Genomic DNA, 16,445 nt, shown 5'->3' with positions numbered 1-16,445 from the left:
AAATGGATTAGAAACCTAAATGTAAGACTGGACACTATAAAACTCTTAGAGGAAAGCATAGGAAAAATACCCTTTGACATAAATCACAGCAATATCTTTCATGATGCAGTCCTAGAGTAATGAAAATAAAAAACAAAAATAAGCAAATGGGACCTAGTTAAACTTAAAAGCTTTTGCACAGCAAAGGAAACCATAAATAAGACAAAAAGACAACCCTCAGAATGGGAGAAAATATTTGCAAATGAAGCAATGGACAAAGGATTAATCTCCAAAATATACAAGCAGCTCAATATCAAAAAAACAAACAACCCAACCCAAAAATGGGCAGAAGACTTAAACAGACATTTCACCAATGAAGACATAGAGATGGCCAAGAGGCACATGAAAAGATGCTCAACATCACTAATTGTTAGAGAAATGTAAATCAAAACTACAATGAGGTATCACCTCACACCAGTCAGAATAGCCATCATCAAAAAAAAAAAAAAAACTCTCATCAAAGTTGGTATAGAGGGAATACATCTCAACATAATAAAGACCATTTATCACAAACCCATAGCTAACATCATACTCAATGGTGAAAATCAGAAAGCTTTTCCTCTAAAATCAGGAGCAAGACAAGTATACCCACTCTCACCACGTCTATTTAACATAGTATTGGAAGTCCTAGCTCCAGCAATCAGACAAGAAAAAGAAACAAAAGGAAGGGAAGAAGTAAAACTCATTGTTTGCATGTGACATGATATCTTATTTAGGAAACCCTAAAGTCTCCAGCAAAAAAACTATTAGAACTAATAAATGAATTCAGTAATGTTGCAGGATACAAGATTAATATACAGAAATCTGTTTTTTTTCTATATACTAATAATGAGCTATCATTAAGACAAAGCAAGAAAACTACTCCATTTAAAATCACAACAAAAAGTATAAAATACCTGGGAATAAACTTAACCAAGGAGCTGAAAGATCTATGTTCTGAAAACTATAAAACATTGATTAAGAAAATTGAAGATGATACAAAAATATGGACTGATATCCCGTGTTTCTGGTTTGGAAGAATTAATATTGTTATGTCAAAAAAATCTACAGATTTAATGCAATTTAAAATAAACTTTGATAAAAAGTTGTGAGTTCCTTAAAAAACAAAAAACAAACAAAAAAAAACTCTACAAGCAATAAACGTGGAGAAAAGGGAACCCTCTTGCACTGCTGGTGGGAATGTAAATTGATACAGTCACTGTGGAGAACAGTATGGAGGTTCCGTAAAAAATTAAAAATAGAATTACCATATGACCCAGCCATCCCACTACTGGGCATATACCCTGAGAAAACCATAATTCAAAAAGACACATGTACCCCAGTGTTCATTGCAGCACTATTTACAATACCCAGGGTATAGAAACAACCTAAATGTCCATCAACAGATGAATGGATAAAGAAGATGTGGTACATATATATAATGGAATATTACTCAGCCATAAAAAGAAATGAAATTGGGTCATTTGTAGAGATGTGGATGGACCTCGAGCCTGTCATACAGAGTAAAGTAAGTGAGAAAGAGAAAAACTAATATCGTATATTAACACATATACGTGGAATCTAGAAAAATGGTACAGATGAACCTATTTGCAGGGCAAGAACAGAAACGCAGACGATAGAGAACGGATGTATGGACACAGGGCGGGAAGGGAAGGGTGGGATGAATTGAGAGATTAGGTTTGACATAGTACACTACCATGTATAAAATAGACAGCTAGTGGGAACCTGCTGTATAGCACAGGGAGCTCAGCTTGGGGCTCTGTGATGACCTAGATGGGTGGGATGGGGGGGCAAGGGAGGTCCAAGAGGGAGGGGATATATGTATACATATGGCTGATTCACTTCACTGTTCAGCAGAAACTAACACAACATTGTAAAGCAATTATACTCCAATAAAAAAAAAAAAGAATATGTGTGCATGTGTGTATGTGTGTGTATGTATGTGTATGTGTATGTATATATATATACTGAATCACTTTGCTGTACACCAGAAACTAACAACACTGCAAATCAACTATAGATTAATAAAAAATTAAAATTAAAAAAACTGGAAGTTCCAAGTGGGTGTTAAGTTCTGTCACTGGAAGTATGCAAGCAATGCTTAGGTAACCAACATGCAGCAGATGGTGGGTTCTAGTACAGGCTCTGCTGAAACGTAGCTGTTTGAGTTTGTACAAATCACCTCCCCCTCTGGGCCCCAGTTTTCTCATCTATTAAGCTGAAGACAAGGGAGTAATCGAAGGCAGGCAGTGTCCCCTCAGGTCACAGCAGCCTGCATCAGCCTTCCAGTGGGTGAATGAGGGCAACAAGTCTTCCATGGTTTAGATGATCTCATGCCTTCCAAATCACCATTGATGAAATTGACCAGAAGAAAGCTATGTCAACTCTCCTCCTAATACAGCTTCCAGTAATAAATTTGGAGATATCTCCAGTAATGGGTGTGAGCTCAGTTTACTGGACCTGTTTTTCTCAGAAGAGCTTTATGGAGAACTGCTCTTCACAGGCAGATGCCTGCTTTTATCACGCCATATATCAGTGAGTGAATGTCCGTGAAGTCCCCGCCTTACTGTGCCAGCCAAATGGATAAACAGAAAAATACAATCATCTCACAGCCAAATCACCACTGGCATTTATATTGCTTAAGGGTGAGAGGGACTACATGCTTGCATATTGTTTCAGGAGCCATTCATTCACCCATCAAACATCTTCTTGCATGCTCCCTCCCTCTAGTCACTGTACCTGGGGGATGGTGGGAGGTAGGGTGGAGTGTTGGTGGGTTGTGAAGAAAAAGGGATGAATTAGTTCTGAACCAACTCCTCAAGGAGGTTATAGACAGTGGGAGGGATAAGATGTGCACAAGAGAGAGTTTATTTTGTCCTTTGGCAAAGTCATTTCCACATTGTTTGGTATTTATTTGTTTATTTATCTATTTATCCCTCTGGAAAGCCATAACTCTTTTAGGGCAAGGATAATGACTTGCTTATTTTCCTTGGCTGTCCTAGTCTGAGTTGGCTGTCTCTACTTCCCAGACCAGAACACTTCTCAGTTGGGTGTTGAATCAAGCCTATCCTCCCAGTGGTTCATGAGAAACAAGAGGGTAAAGGCTAAGCGTGTCTTGTTCAACTTTATATTCATTCATTTATTCAATAAATAGTAATAAGACTCCTATCATGTGTAAGGTACTTCCCTACGTATGAAGTGTTCAGCGATAAATAGAACACCTAATATTCTAGTGGCAGAATCAGATGATAAATGAATAGAAAAAAATGTATACAGTGAGCCAGAGGACGATAGGCATTAAAGAGGGAAGTAGATCAAGCAAAGGATAAGAAGAGTCAACATGTGAGGTGATTGCGATTTTCTTTATGTAGTGAGACAAGGCCTGACAGAGGAAGGGGCATTTAAGCAAAAACTTGAAGCAGGAAGAGGAAGAGGCAGCTCTGTATTACAGCAAGACCATTCTGGGCAGGAGGAGGAGCAAGTAAAAAACACAGAGGTGGGGACATGTTCAAGGAAGAGAAAAGAGGTTAATGAGGCTGGATGCAAGTGAGGGAGGGTTAGAGCAGGGGTGAAGACTCAGATCACGTGGGGCTTTAAAGGCCATTCAAAGCCATGGGCTTTTACTTTGAATGAGATCCCTTAGTCAGAGTACAGTTCTTGGTGCTCAAAATATGTGTCGAATAAATGTTGAGTCATTCCTGATGCAGGAATAGGAGTCAAAATACTTGGGTCCTATATCCAGTTCCCAGTGTGATCTTTTTTTTGTACTGGGCAGGTAAGGGTGCTACAGCTAGATGGAGTATTAAGGCACTCACAGACTCAAACTTTGCATTCTAAGAGCCATAACAGAGCAACCAGCCAAGCAGACTGGGGTTCAGAGGACTGAGTGATGAAATCATGATGGAATCAATGCAAGAGGCCATCTAAGAGGTAACACTGAGTTTAGGCTGTGGAGGAAAAAGGAGAATTGGGAATGAAGGATGAAGACAGGGACATCCCAGGCAAAGGGAACAGCAGTCACAAAAGCATAAAGGATGGAGAACGTGTTCAGTGAACATGGAGCAGTCAAGTACCGCTGGAGCAAAGGACAGGTAAGGGAGAAAAATAGGTGGACATGATGTACGGTCCATGGCTTGGGGTCAGATAACAAAGATCTTGAGTACCAAGGTCCAGTACCAGTAGGGAAAGAAGAACCATGGATGATTCTGGAACAAATAAGTGGCAAAGTCAAGGAATCAATAGCAACCGACTTTTGTCTAAGAAGGGAGGGAGAAACCAGTCAAAGGGTTGTGATGAGATCTGATCTAGGTCTCTGGCTGAAGCAGCAGAGAAACTGAGTGAAGGGTACACAGGAAATACAGAGGAAGGCAAATCCCCATGACTTACAAACACATTGTATGGGGGCAAAGGAATTTTCCCAGCCCACATTCTCTGCAGGTTTTCCCAATAAATGTTTATGTTCAAATATTAATCAGCATGACTCATTCATTTCCTCTGGCTTTTTTTCTTAGGGAAGTGATTTAGAATATTTTGAAAACTCCTACACTTTCAGAAATGCACATCAATGTGTGCCATGGCTCAAGCAGATCCTTCTTAAATGCAAACTCCAAGCAAGGATTATTCAAAAGTGGCTGGAGTGTGAACATTTCTCAGGAAGGCCCGGGGAAGTGCAAATGTCAAGGCAACTGAAAGGTGTTTTCAGATGTTAAGTTTCCACTGATTTGTGATACACAGGAAAAAAGAATGAGGGGCTCATAAGACATTTCACTCAGGATGAGCTGTGGAATATGGAGATTAGGAGCAAAAGATTCGGAAATAAACAACCTGGGTTCAAATCTCAGTTGTTCCACTTACTAACTGTATGACTTTGGACAAGTTCATTAACCTTTCTGTGTCTCCATTAGCTGATAAGTGAGAATGATCCCTGAAGGGGTATGCACACTCCCACACTCCATCAGGCCCACACACCACGTCCGTGACTAGCCACAATTTGGGTGGTCCACATATATAAACACATAGGATTATTAACTGCCACTAAAAAAAGCAGTGTGGTGGGTAGGATATGATCTCATTCATGGTAGCGTGAAGGGCACTGCCACGAGCACCTAAACATGCGGTGAACCACGCTGCACTCTTGGCTCACCTTGCAAGGCAGGAGGACTAACTCTAGGATGCTTGGCTAATAAGTGGCACAGCTGGGAGATGAAACCCAATCAAGCTGTTGCTACCACACTAAGTTATACCTCAGTAATCACCTGGTTCAAACTCCTTGCCTCACAGAGGAAAGAGAAATTCAAAGAGATTAAATGATTTGTCCAAAACCCCAGAGCTAGTTAATGGCAGACCTGGAACAGCATCTGGTGTGTTTGACCAACAGGAGAGGACTCTTTCTATCCAAAACCCTCTCCCCCTCCATGTTCTCTCCAAAACAACACTACACCCAAACTTACTCCCCATAGTCTCTTTGCATTTACTAAAAGTCACGGCATCATTGAAGAATCCACTTCTTTCCCTGCATAGTCATTTTTCCCAAAACAGCCCCTGGATTCTCATCCATGGCTTCAGTGTGAACTTCATGTACCACTGTTGACAAAATCAAGACAGGGAGGTGCCTCAGCTGCTCCTCAAGCTCCCACCGGATGTGACTCACCAATAACATCCCTCCTGCCAGGCTGAATGCCACCTACTTTCCACCTGAGGCCTGATTTTCCTGGGTAGGGTTTCCTGGTTAGACAAACTGTGTGCAATGTGTGGGATGGATGAGGGGGGGTTAAAATAGCCATTACGCAAAAGGTTACTTCTGAGCATAGTCTCCTGAAGTTCCAATGCCCTCATTCTTTTGTACTGAAAACCATGCTCTGTCCAGAAAAATCTCCAGAGAGTGGGGCTGCTAGGCTGTGAGAGTAATTAACCTTTCCAGAATTAACCTGAGGGCAGAAAACACCTTGTTGGGGTCTGGCATGTGATACATCCCTCTTAAATTAGAAGTCCAGCCTCCCAAACTCAGCAAGTGATGGCCATCTTCAACCTGCTCTGGTGAGACCACATTGAAAGTGTGGTATTTCATTTCAAACTCTGCATTTATTTTTCAAAATGAAAGTATATGTATTGATTACTTCTTAATATAAGAAGTAATTTGTGCTTATTTTAAAACCTTTCGGAGTACTAAAATATATAAAGTAGAAACTAAAAGTCCATCATCCATAATTCTGAACCAGAAATAACCACAGTTAATGGATGGAACTTACAGACTTTTTTCTGTGTGTATGTTTGAGTGTATTTTTTTTCCCTTAGGAAAATAAGATAATACTAGTATATTTAACATCTTATAAACTATTTCTGGATTTCAAAGAGGTTGTGCTTTTCCTTCTATGTTAAAGTTTATAAAGTTACTTTTTAATTTTTTAATAGATTCATCGATTTATCACTTTTTGATTCATTTACTATTTATTCATTTTTCAATAATGTTTATTGAGAACCTATCATATGCCACGCAGAAGAGTAGGCTACTGATTGATGCTATTGTTTTTTATTATAGTAAAACATATATAACATCAAATTTCTGTTGTAATCGTTTTTAAATATACAGTTCAGTGACATGAAGCACACTGGCATTGTTGTGTAACCATTACCACCATACATCTCCAGAATTTCTTCATCTTCCTCAACTGAAACTCTGTACCCATTAAACAATAACTCCTCATTTCCCCTTTCCCTGGCCCCTGGCAACCACCATTCCATTTTCTGTCTCTATGGATTTGACTACTCCAGTGAGAGAAATCATACAATATTTGTCCTTTTGAGTCTGGCTTATTTTACTTAGCGTAAGGCAGCGGTCCCCAACCTTTTTGGCACCAGGGACCAGTTTCGTGGAAGACAATTTTTCCACAGACAGGAGCGGTGCGGGGGTGGGAAATGGTTCAGGTGGTAATGCCAGCGATGGGGAGCAATGGGGAACCACCTCAGAGGAAGCTTCGCTCACTCGCCCACCGCTCACCTCCTGCTGTGTGGCTCATTTCCTAACAGGCTGCGGACCGATACTGGTCCGTGGCCCAGAGGTTGGGGACCCCTGGCGTAAGGCTTCAAGGTTCTTTCATGTTGCAGCATGAATCATAATTTATTTCCTTTTTAAGGATGAATAATATTTCATTGTATGTATATACTACATTTTGTTTATCCATTCATATGCTGATGGACATGTGGGTTGCTTCCACCTTTCGGCTATGGTGAATAATGCTATGTACATGAATGTACAGAGATCTACCTGAGTCTGCTTTCAATTCTTTTGGGTATATACCCAGGAGTGGAATTGCTGGATCATAAGATAATTCTATGTTTAATTTTTTGAAGAACTGCCACAGCTTTTCATAGCAGCTGTGCTATTTTACATTCCCACCGGCAGTGCACAAGAATTCCAACACATAACAGCTATTGTAATGGGTATGACGTAGTATCTCATTATGGTTTTGAACTGCATTTCCCTAATGATTAGGGACTGAGCATCTTTTCATGTGGTTATTGGCCATTTGTATACCATTTTTGGACAAATGTCTATTAAAGTTCTTTGCCCATTTTTTAATTATGCTGCTTATTTTTTGGTTCAGTTGTGGAAATTCTTTATACATTTGGGATACTAATCCCTTATTAGATATATGATTTGCAAATATTTTATCCCAAGCTGTGGATGGCCTTTCAATCTGTCGATACTGTCTTTTGATGCACAAAAATTTTCAATTTTGATAAAGTACAATCTATCTATTCTTTCTGATTGAGTTTTAAATGGGACATAGGTCTGAGCTTTTATAAAAGTTACATTCTAGTGGAGGGAGCATAAATTTAAAAATTAATTACACAAATCCATACGTATTGTGTGGTAATTAAAGGTAGTTCTATGAGTGCCTAGACCAAGCTTATCCAACCTATTTGGTGAGAGAAGACTTCTTGAAGACCTGAATAAACAGGAGTTAGGTGGGCAGGAATATTAGGAGGGTTGGGGGAGAGGCTTCTGGAACAAACACACAGATGTGCGAAGGTCCTCAGGGAGGCAAAGGAAATTGGAAAGGCTGCCAAATTTGGATGAGGCAGAGTAGAATAGACTGGGAACAGATCAGACAGGGTGTTGAAGGCCACGCATTTATAATCAGGGCCAATCTGTTACAAGTGTTTGAAAAAAATACTGTAATTCTTATTTGAATAAGAAAGCGTGTGTGGGACAGGAGTGAGGGGTAGAGCTTGGGGGGTATAACAAGGGGTGTTTTTGTTCATATTATTATAAAAAAGAAAAACAGAAGTAACACTAGCTTTGGTGGCAATTAGATCCAGGGTCTAAAATCACGATGCACAAACTCTCCTTAACTTTTAGGTCTGTTTTCCTCTTTATTTTGGCCACGTTATCTCACCCTGAAGATAGACTCTTTCCAGGTGTTAGGGTTTGATAGGTTTTGGCCATTTATGGCTCCAAATATCTCTGTAGCAATAGATTCCAAAGGAAACGGAGAACTTGTCTCTCCTGTATTGAGTACATACGAACTTCTGTGGCTTTTCTCTGGCCTATACTTGACCTTCAGCCTCGATGTTAGCAACAGTATCACCTTGGAACCTGTTATGAACCCAGATTCTCAGGCCCCACCCTAGGCCAACTGAGTCAGAAACTCCGAGGTGAGGCCTGGCAATCTGTGTTTTTACAAGCCCTCCAGGCACACTCAGTTTTGAAAACTACTGCTTCAGACAAATCACTGTGACTAAGGAGATGGGGTACAGTAACTGATCACTCCTTAGTCATATGCTCACCCCTGTGGCCTGGAGGGCAAGGTCCTATAACTGATAGAGCCGCCATAATCTCCTGAAGTATTTGGTATAGAGGTGCTTTCCAAAGGCAAAGGAGGAGAGCATGGACTGCTACCGTCAGAGCTGAGAAAGGACACCGGACAGATGGAAACCTCAGGGACAGACTGAAATCTCAGGTGCCCATAGCACTAGGGCAAATATTTGGGAAATCATTTGAAAGCGAGGGGACCCTACTGAAGACTTTTCAGCAGGAGAGATACCCAATCAAATATGCATTCAAATGATAACTATGGCTGCCTTGTGTCATTCTGACTGGGGACTCAGCTGTGGACATACAGAGAGAAGTTAGGAGGTCACTACTGTTGTGTAGAAGTGACTGTGGATAAGTAGAGAGATTGAGAAATATTTAAGAAATGGATTCAAAAGTAGAGAGGTAGGGAAATGTTTAGGAAATGGATCCATCAGCACTCAGTGATCAACTGGACTTGGGACATGAAGGAAGGGGAAGTGTCTAGTTTGATTCCATCACAAGACCTTATGTATGTTGTTCCTTGTGCCATGAAATTCTCTATCCTGCTTTCTTTACCTGGCAAAATATTACTCCCTGGTCAGATCGCGGTCTAAGTGTCTCTTCTCTGGGGAAACTTGGTCCTCCAGCCTCACTCCTAATGCTGTTTAATTTTCCTTCATATCACTTATCACATTTTATAACATTATATTCATTCACATAATTATCTCTTTAATATTTTAGCTCCTCTAAAATTCTCTATCATCCCTGAAAGCAGGAGCTGTTTCCTCCCAAGAGACAGGAAAGCCTAGTCATTAAGTACACGGACTCTGGAGCCAGACTGCCTGGGTTCAAATCTTGGTCCTGCTAGTGGTCAGCTATGTGATTCCATGCAATTTATTCAACTTCTCTGTGCCTTAGTTTCCTCACCTGTTAAATGGGTGGACGACTAGTCCTACTTCATGGAATGGCTGTGAAGTATAAATTAGGTTATGTGTGCAAAGCCTTGAGAAGAGCTTTACATAAGCATCAGCTACCTTAATTGCTCTCTTTCTTGTCCCCACCACATCTCCCAGTGTCTGGCACCCAATAAATATCTTAAAAGGGATGAAAAGTAAACGACGGCCTTTCAGGGAGTGACTGTGTGAAGGTGGGCGCTGAGAATTGAGCAGAGAGAGCACTGGAAAGTGAGCACGGTGAAGAGGGCAGGCAAGGTGGTGAAGTTCTGTTCAACATGTCCAGTGCCACCTGCCTCAGAGCCCATCAAAGAGAGGTACTGAGGAACAGTAGGAAATGAGTCTGAGGCAGAGCAGAGAGGCCTGACAGAGGGGCTGTATTTAGTTTCCTAGCACTGCCATCACAAAGGACGAAAAACTGGGTGGCTTAAAACAACCAACATTTCTTGTATCCCAGTCCTGGAGGCTGGAATTCCAAAATCAAGATGTTGGCAGGGTTGAGCTCCCTTAGAAGGCTCTGGGAGAGAACCCATCCTTGCCACTTCCAGTTTCTGGTAAGCCCTAGGCATTCCATGGCTTGTGGCAGCCTAACTCCAATCTCAGCCTCCTTCTTCTCATGGCCATCTTCTCTCTATTTATGTCCAAATTTCCCTCTTCTCTTAAGGACACCAGTCATATTTGATTAAGGGTCCACTCAGTTACAGGATGACCTCATTTTAACTAATCACATCTGCAACAATCCTATTTCCAAATAAATTTACATGCTGAGAATGGGAAGCTTGAGTTAAGACTTCATCATATCTTTCTTGGGGATGCAATTCAATCCAAACAGGGCAGATATCCACCTGGGGGTAACTGGCACTGGATGCTCTTTAGAGCCTTGGTAATGGAGAGATTAGCCCAGCGGTTAAGGGCACAAGTTGTAGAGTCAGACAGACATGGAATTGACTCTTCTCTCCCCTATTTACTAGTTAAGACCTTGGGCAAGTTACCTAAGTTTCCAAAGACGTAGTTTCCTCACCTCTAAAACAGGGATAATGACAGTATTTACCTCTAGGTTTCTTTATATTAAATGAGGGAATGATTGAAATGTGTTTAGTGTAGTGCCTATCACAGGGTAAGTGTTCGGTAAATGGTATCTGTTGGGAAGCTTTTCTATGGAGAGAATCTATCATGAGAAAGAAAGAGGAGCAAGGAGTAAATCCTGAACCAAGAGGAACCACCCCACTTTAGGTTAGAAATGACACAGGAGAGCAAGTGGGATGACAAAAATACTAGAAATTATTTCCTGGTGTTTAGGGTACATACTTATCCTTGTGCCTCACCTAGGCCAGTGAGTCAATACGGGTTTGCTGACTAAATTGAATGAATATGAAGGACACTTCTGGCTGGCAGAAGAGGAGTATTAAGAGTAGGTAGGTCGGGAAAGAGGACTAAAAGGTACCTGTAAATCTCTGAAAGGCTCTCCTTCAAAAGAGAAATTATACCTATCCTGTTAGTACAGAGCCAGAACTGGAGGATGGAAATTACAGGGAGAACCATTTTTACTCAATATTAGAAACATATGCTGAAGTCCTTACTCCTTGATGCCTGCAAACAGAAATGGACAGCACAAGGCAAATCATCTATAGAAGGTGTCTTTGTACTGGGCAGACGGTTGGATTAGAGGCTCAATGAGTTTCTTTCCACCCATGATTCCAATTTGGTAAGAGGCCATAAACTGTGAAGGACAATCTGGGAGAGGCATTGACAAGATTTTAAAAAGATAGCAGGGAGTCCCATACTTTAAAGCCCCTTCCAAAGTGAATTCTAGAATGTGCCATTCAGAGCCCTTTATGGGAATGAAAAACTTATTCTTCTAGCCACTGGGAATGCTGCTGATCAACAGCTCTCAGTTTTCATGCCTCTTAAGGAACTGCCTTTGTGGAGCAAGCCCACCTTGATCAAGAGAGTCCCTCCTTCCTGGGGCAGCCCTCATCCAATGACTGATCAATGAGGGTGTAAATAGGCCTGACCCTCCTCCCTTCATCGAAGGATGTCTCTGAAGGGTCATCTCAGCTTCTAACTTCTCCCTGGATTTGGGTGAAGCTTTTGTTGGACTTCTTCTCAGCCAACTTCACCTTCTGTTCAATTTTGCCTTCCCTTCCAAAGATGTTGATTCTGAAAACATGACCTAGTAAACTCTCTTCATCTCAATCTCCATCTCAAGGTCTACTTCCTGACAAACCAACCTGCTCCACTTTCTTTGACCCCTTGCCTCCTTTCAGTTCCCACCTCATTTTTCTGCTAATCTTCATAGCAAAGCTCAAAATATTATTTATATTCTTTATCCATCAATCTACCAATGGACATTTAGATTGTTTCCATGTCCAGAGGGTAGGTCTCATCTTAAGTGTTCTTACCACACACATTCACTATTTTCACTTCTTCACCTTCCCTTCTCCCTTGGATGCATTCCCATTAGACTTGGTTGCTAGTACTCCACACAAAGGATTCTTGTCAAGGACACTGCAGTTCATCTTGCCAAATCCAGTGGCCAAATCTCAGTCCTCACCTTAGTTCACCCCTCAGCAACATCTCTCATAGTTAAACACTCCCTTCTTAAGACACTGTCTTCCTTTGGTTTCTAGGACCTAAGGTTTACCTGGTTTTCCTCTCCTCACTTTCTTTCCAGTGTCTTTTGCTGGATCACCCTCATCTTCCCAATTTTTAAATGATGGGAAATCACAGAGCTCATCTTTGACTTTCTTTTCCTTTTTACCTATACTTATTCCCTAGGTCAGGACTCAACAAGGTTTTTCTGTAAAGTGGCAGCTTGTAAATATTTTAGGTTTTGAGGCCATGTGGTCTCTGTTCCAACTACTTAACTCTGCCATTGTAGCATGAAAGTAGCCACAGACATTACATGAAAAAAATGAGAATGGTTGTGCTCCAATAAAACCTTATTTATAAAAATAGGCAGTGGCTAGGTTTGTTCTACAGGCTGTAGTTTGCTAACTCTCATTCTAGATATTCTCATCCAGTCCCATAGCTTTAAATATCATCTCTAAATTCCCTAAATTCCAAATTCAGATATCTAAGTTGTTACTTGGCATCTCCTCTCAAAAGTAATGTGTTGTAAAAGAAATCTCTTGATGTTATCCATTTATCACCCCTCCCCAACCTATTTCTCTCCCAGTCTTCTTTATATTGGCAAATGGCATCACTCTTCACATCATACTCATACCATCCCACTACCCCCTTCTTCCATTGCCGACCAAGTTTAAGACACAAATTTCTTCTACGTGGATTATATCAGTCATGTTCAACAGACCTTTATGCTTTACTTTTGACCCCTCTATAGTCTAATCTTTATATGATGGCAAAAGAACACTTTAAAAAATCAAAATTATATCTTGACATTTTGCTATTCAATACTGTCCAATGGCTTTCCATTTCATTCAGAATAAATTTCAAACTTCTTTTACCAAGGCTGAGAAGGTCCTAAATGATCTGGTCTTTCCTCACCTTTCTGGCCCTGTGGTCTATTATGCTTCTTCTTGCAACCTAAATTTCTATTTGAACATTATCCATAAATGCTTTTTGATATGAAAACATTTTTAGACATACATGGTCTTGAACAATTTACCCCCTATTCATCTTTTTTTTTTCAAGAATCTATTAGAGGATATGCTCCCAAGAAACTGAGGGAGTAAAGCAAGAAAGAGGAAGACTTCCTCTTAAGAAAACTTGGACCAAATGCAGGAGAAGAGAAGAAAAGGAAAATATCAGAATGATGAAGATGAAAAGTCTCAGGATGACAGATAAAAGACCTAGGGAACAACCATTCCACATAGGAGCCAGAAGACAGAACATTAGAAGGGCCGTATTCAAGTGAAGAAACAAAAACAAAAACAAACTAGAACTGATTGAACTAAGTACTGTTTTTGTTCACACTGAAAGGAGCTTTGCGGTTCTATTGAAAATACAGATTACTATAATGGCAGGCACTTTAAAAACTAAGCAAATTATGAAAGGAGGCAATTATCAACTCCAATAAAAACAAATAAAAAACTATACAAAAACAGAAATGTAATCACGATGTAAAAACTGGTGGCTCAGCTGGGTACAGTAATTCTGTAACTATACAACTGTATGGGAATGAATGTAATTTTAGCCAAAATAATAAAGGAAGTTTGATGCAGTGGCAAGATCTTCAATGTAAGTATACCAGGGACCCATTAGAGTGTTTTAGGTATTATTTTGATATAATTATACTTGGAAGGTCATGATTAGAGGATGTATGTGAATGTGTGTGTGTGTGTGTGTGTGTGTGTGTGTGTGAAAAAAATATAACTTTTATCTTTTGTAAGAAAAAAGTTAAAAAAAAAAGTAAAAAAAATGCTTACAACCATAAGATAATCCAAATTAAAAAATACAAAGATAAGAATGTTAAAATGTGGCTGCCCTTTTAATAATAATAATCTAGGGTATAAAAGGGAACCACTGCCTATGGTATCTCTTTTCTAAATGTTTTGGTCTTTGTAAAATACATAATATATAGTTTTAATAATTTTTAAATTAATTAAGGAAGAACAGAATAAATCTATCAATCAAATAAGATAATTCTGACTTTTTCTGGACCAGGCTAAATATTCCTCTCCCCTCACTCACCACCTTTTCTTTTTAAATAAGAGTTACATGGTAGAACATTCAAAGTACCTGGTACATAGCTAGCCTCCAGAAAAACGGAGCTAACTCCCTCATCATAACAAACAAGGGGTAAAATTCCAAGTTGGAATTTTCGCTTGGTTCATAGCATTTAGTTTGGCTATAAAAACAAATTAGTTTACAAAAATGCTTGCTTTCATAAAAGCATTGCTAGACTTCAGGAAGGGCAATAGTTCTTCTGCCAGCTTCAATAAAATGGTGACTAAACTAACAGTAGACACTCCCCTCCCCATCCTCAGTCATCAACTTTCTAGCCATCCATCATTTAATGCACTGCTGAGAACCTTGCAGGAGTTCAGAAAACAACTGCCAACTGACTGTCTTGCTAGGATGAGCTATGGCACCACTAGAGAGACAAGGAAGTGAAATTGATTTGTAGGAGGCCAACTTTTACAAAGCACAATTCCATTGGGCTAGTTACAACTATTCAATTTCCCAAATAAAAATAAAGGGCTTACTAAGCAACAAATTACACTTTCAAAGGAGAAAAAAAAAATCTAGCTGTTGGATGATAATGCAATTTTGCTTTATTTTATACATTTATAGAGACAGACTGTGTTTTCCTAAGATGCTGTATTCTGCTTCCGAAATATGTGTCTTCTCTGATGGAATGTATTCTTTCATGAATTAAAGCCATTTTCTCCTTTTCTTCTGGAACTGGTTTGACACTAAAGCCATTCATGACTCACCAAAACATGACAGCTTGTGACTCTTGCTCACAGAAGCCCGTATGTCTGAGAAACATACTCTTCCAAATACAGCATATTTGGGTTGTTTCTGTTACTGCTGAGCCTCTCTATTAAACCCAAGGATCAAAGGCTGTGGGTGGCCTTGCTTTAATCCTTGTGTTTCTAAGAAAGGGGGTAGGGAGGGCTATTTGCATCCTCAGTCATGATAGGAATGACCTGCCATTAGGAACCAATTATTTTATTCATTAAGAATGTCCTGAAGACCTTTTACATAGAGGTACTGGTAGATACAAGGATAAAGTGTCATGATCACTGGCCTAGTAGGGGTACAAGCACATAAACAGATAACTGTAAAACTCTGTGGAAACGACTGTTGTACAGAGAGGCAATACCGGCAAGACTAAGGTAAGAATCGAACCAAGCCTGAGATGCTCTGTACGGAAAGGAGAGAGAAAGAGTAAATGGGGGCTCCCTGAGGGAGCACCTAGAAGAAATCAGGCCTGTGAGAGGCACACTGAACATTTGCTCACTCATCCCAAGAAAAACCCATCAAGTTGTTATTAGTAGTAGCATATTATTATTATTCCCATTTTTAAAATGTGGAAACATGTTTAGAGAGAAGCCACTTATCACATCAGTTACTTCCAAAGCATTAAAGGGCTTTTTAAAAAAACAGCTATAAAATCTCACACATGCACACACATTCCCCAGAAGAAGGTATAATGCAAATTCCCCTGCTGTGATCTCAGCAGTTTCTAAGGAGAAATGGAAAATATTTAATCCAGGACAATGTTTTAATTCATTGGAATTAAAATATGCATTCTTGTCTGGTTGTAATAAATACTCAGTGCCTGGTTTAGGTCCTTGGGAGTATATAGATGGATAAGCATATCTTCAGCCTTTGAAAAGATCACAGGCTATTGAGGGCACAGCCTGGAACAATCATCAGGTCTTATCGATTTTACCTCCACTCTCTTCACTCTATCTCCAATGCCATCAGCCATCCTATTTTATATACACTTTTATAATAGTCTCCTTACAGCTCCTCACCTCATTCGTTGCCTCCCTTCAATCTGTTCAGTGTAGCTAGAATGATCTTTGAAAACACATAGCTTCATTTTGCTTTTTAAGAAGGAAAACTGAATGTATCTCTAATCCCACTCTTTTCTCTAAAACCAACAAAATTCAATAAAACCAAAAAAAAAAGTTTATACTTCTTTCTCATTTTTATACCCCTCCACACACACACACAAACAC

This window comes from Balaenoptera ricei, chromosome 6 (genome assembly GCF_028023285.1).
Source record: "Balaenoptera ricei isolate mBalRic1 chromosome 6, mBalRic1.hap2, whole genome shotgun sequence".
Classification (NCBI taxonomy): domain Eukaryota; kingdom Metazoa; phylum Chordata; class Mammalia; order Artiodactyla; family Balaenopteridae; genus Balaenoptera; species Balaenoptera ricei.
This window is presented reverse-complemented; position numbering follows the sequence as displayed.